Consider the following 4,463-nt stretch of genomic DNA (forward strand, 5'->3'; position numbering starts at 1 on the left):
TGATTAACATTTTCGAGGGTTTAAATGATTAGCCAAAAGGAAAAAGAAGAGAGGAATCGGTGATGTGGTCGCATCTCTAAACACGACATGTTTAACTTAAACCCAACTAGAAGTAATTTGCCTCATGGTGTGTGACTTCTTGTTTTCTCCACAATGTTTTCACTTCAGGAGACTAAGAAAGAAATAATAGCAATCACTATAGGAAATGCCAAAAAGCTGTGGAATCTGAATTAAATGTTGGGTTGGTTTGTTTTTGTAATCTATAGAAAAATAAGACTGGATGAATAAAAACATGTTTGTAGAATTGAGTCTTTCTTCCCACGAGGAGTTTGATGAGAATATTAGATGGAACTTGAATAGTTAACTTATATCAACCACTGAAATAGTGTGGCGTTGCAGAAAATTAGGGATGAAATCGGTTTTCAAAGATTAGAACTGCAGTTTGGAGGACACCAGAATTTCCTGAGAAATAATCAAAAGCTACCTTCATCACCAGAGAACCCATCTAGGAGACACTGCATTGTTTTTAACCGGCTCGTTATTTAAAGGATTCAGTGCTTTTGTGCTCAGAAAGGGTGGAACTAGAGGTCCTTGTCTATATTTCTTGCTTGAGGAAGGGACCTTGATTAGAATTCATTAATATGCAGTTGAAGAACCAAGAACTACTTTGATAGAAATAATTTCTACTTCCATGAACTCAGGGGAAGTCTCCAAGAACGATAAGAAATGGATTGGGGAAGGATAATTTCCTTTCCTTCTTTTCTAGTTATTTCAGCTGAAGTTTAACATACTGAGAGACCAGATAACATATGTCCATTTTTTATCAGTATTTTCATTTCTACCATGTCCTTAACCATGGGCAAATTTACAGAACCGTCCTGAGTAGAAGCATGCCAAGATTGTAGGTTTGTTGTTGTTGTTTTTTTTAAAGCAGCAAACCTTATCTAGATCATAATTACTACAACATGCATTTATTTTAAATATTTGTTTCTTTTTTTTTTTTTTTTCAAGTGGCCTAGTGTACTTCATCTTTTGTGGAGAATAAATAACAAACACCTTAATGTCCTCCAGTATCCAGGTTTATAGTCAAGTTGAAAATATATTCTATATTAAAACTAAAAATGTAGTTTGCTACATTTATATAAAAAAACCAATAGTTATAAGTTTTCATCTTGATACAGACTGGTAGTTCTGCCTATTTTATTATTCCAAAATAAATGTTTCATAAATTTTGTAAAATGCTGACCAGCAGTTTGATTCCCCAACTTCAAAAAGTTCAATATTGTAAGAAATGGTTTGAAATTACAAGAGTGCTTTAGGTTAGACAAGCAGAATACTTTTGTACAACAAAGATTTTTAAACAGGCTGTACTAGAAGGTTATTACAAGTGCATTCCCAGTAGATCCCCAGGTTTTTAAGACTGAAATTTCTGGGATAGAAGTTAATCAAATCCTTTTACTGAGTATGCAAATCACTCCACCGGGCCCCTGGGGACTTAACGTGGGCTGTTTCTTTCCTTAACGAGTTTACAACTGGCTATAGAAGCAAGATAAGATCATACAAAAGCACCAAAAATCCCTAAAAATGACCATTATATCAAAGATGTAAGCACTTAAAAAAAAACATACCCGATAATGCTGAAAATAGCATTACAACAATAAAGGGATGTATGGTTGAATATATTTTAGAAAAGGAGTCGATTTCTTATGGCTTTGATGCAGATTTTTAGTGTCTGAGAGATTAAAGTGTATTTGAAGATTTAAACAAACCTTTTCAGAATAAACAGAGCTGGTCTGTTTCTATTATTTGTCTTTATATTACCCAGTATTCTTTGTCTTCCTTTGGAAGAAGTATAGATTGAACTTCCTGACTAATCCTCACAGGGAAGAAATGATATGGTCTCGGTGAATGGAAATATTAGTCTCTTTTCTCTCTTGATTTAAAATTAAGGGTGTTATAATCACGTGGAAACTATTCCATTCAGATTTTTGGAAAGACAGAAGCTGTCAAAAGAAGGATCGCAAATATGTCTTGCTCTATCTTCCATCAGTTTTTTTCCTTTTCTTTTCTTTTTCTTTCTTTCTTTTTTAAAAAAAATTTATTTATTTATTTGACACAGAGAGAGATCGTGAGAGAGAGAGAGAGAGAGAGAGAGCACAGCAGGGGGCGCGGCAGGCAGGTTGGGCAGAGGGAGAGGGAGAAGCAGGCTCCCTGCTGAGCCAGGAGCCCCTCATGGGGCCCAATTCCAAGACCCTGGGATCATGACCTGAGCTGAAGGCAGCCACTTAACTGACTGAGCCACGCAGGTGCCCCCTTTTTGGTTTTTTTTTTTTTTTAAGTAGGCTCCCCGCCCCGCACAGAGCCCAGCCCAACCCTTGAACTCACAACCACAAGATCAAGACCTGGGCTGAGATCGAAAGTCGAACACTCAACCGATTGTGCCACCCAGGGGCCCCATACCTTCCAGCAGTCTCGATATCATTTAATTTACTCTTTGTTGCATCTATCTGGTCCTCGAAGCAAAATAACTCATTTCCTCACTTCCCTGAACTTCACTGCCATCTTTGGCTTCTGATCAGCCCCCGAACAAAGTTTTAAGTGGATGGCTCTGTCGCAGAAACAGAGAGTTCTTTCCAAACACTTAGCCCTGTTTGAACAGAAACTGTTTTACATTTTTTTTTTTTTTTTTTTTTTACAACGATCTGTTATTTAGACTATATTGGGAAGCTGATCCAAGGCTGTGTGAGTCACACTGAATCTTTGGCTTTTCTGAATTTGAGGTCAGCATTTGAGTAAAGAAATCAAAAAGGAAAACAAAACGGAACAACCTTCCTTTTCTTACCTAGACAACAAAGGCCTTTTAGCCATCGCTGTCCTGTTAGCCTTTCCTGGGTAGTCTCACCAGACAGAGAGCGAGCTCATCAGGGGCAATTCCGTTCTTACTCTTTCTAACAGCCCTTCAAGCCTCGTGCTCTGCAAAGTAGCGCGGGGCAGGTTTGGAACCCTGTACGCGTTTCGTCCCAGCACTCAGGGCGAGAGGCTGAAACCAAATGATGCCAACGGACTTTAAGGCAATTTCCTTCCCTCCGTGGAAATTTCTGCTTCTCATATTGAATCGATTCACCGAGTGAAACTTGACCTCTTGTTACAGTGTGTACACTTTGCAATGTGCTCGAGTAATTCAAAATGAAACACCAGTTGTATACAGAAAATACAAAACCTGACTAGAGTGTGTCCAGCTTCTTTTGAAAAAGAAAATGCCTTTAAAATCTGCTTTTCTATTAAGAGAGCTACATTTACCGTACATTAGATTTTTCTGTTCATTGTAAGATAATTAAAGTAATGGAGTCTAGCCTGAACTATAATTGTAAGCACACAGTTAAGCTTCCTTTATATATGGGAGCTGAAATGGGAAAATGATGCAATTAATTCAAAGAAAAGAAAAACTTTCTTTGTTAGATGGTGCTTCTGACCTCAAGTATTACGATGATCAAATTTCCTATGTGTGTGCGCGTGTGTGTGTGGATAGTCCGTAGGATATGTAACACTTGTGTTAACTTTCTGTCAGTATGTGTTAAAAGGTAGGCAAAGTTGGTAGGTTTAAGTGTGCAAGGGATAATATTGTGATAAAATTGATTTATTATCACTTTAAAATATGTACATTGTTTTGATTATTCCTTCTACAAATCTGCCTATTTCAAACAATAACTTCTAATATTTACTGATCAATACTGTTGAATTTATGCTGCAGGAAAATAGGCTTGTATTTTAATAATAGGAGATCACTTGCTTGTTTTTAATAACAAATTACTTCTCTGGAACTTGTTACATTTATTACCTCTTGCTTATGTAAGTAAAGCTAAACTGCACGTACATGCACGGAAGGAGTAGATCTCAATGCGGCCAATTTATTGACATCTTGATCGATACTGATCACAACGTTTGTGTTAACTGAGTGCTGATTCATGCCAGTGAGATTTTTTTTTTGAATTCTGTTTATATGAGCTCAAATAGCTTGGGTAGGAAATATACTAATGTATCTCATAAATATTGTATATATTCATATAGAATTTTACCCTGTTGAATAATTTGTGTTAGGCATCTCGTTTCTCCAGATTTTCTAATATCTAGGCAGTTGGTGTGAGGATGAAGGTAGGAGGTATTGGCAAAGATAGCACTGCTTCTTCAGATCTTTAATAAAATTAATTAGTTGAGTTTTATGCCTTGCCTTTTTTTTCAATAGTGAAGCAATTGCAGTATAAAAAGAGCAGTTGTTTGACTATATTATTTAATTAAACAGATTTTCCTCCCTTATTCTTTAAAAAGAAAAGCAGTTATTCAAAGCATAAAAAGAAAAAAGAGATTAAAAGTAATGGTCTGTAAACTTTGCAAAGTACATAAGGAAACCTCATTAATTCTGGATATTTAAACTATAATCTAAAATCTAAAATAAATACGAGAGA

Source organism: Martes martes (genome assembly GCF_963455335.1).
Source record: "Martes martes genome assembly, chromosome: 2".
NCBI lineage: Eukaryota > Metazoa > Chordata > Mammalia > Carnivora > Mustelidae > Martes > Martes martes.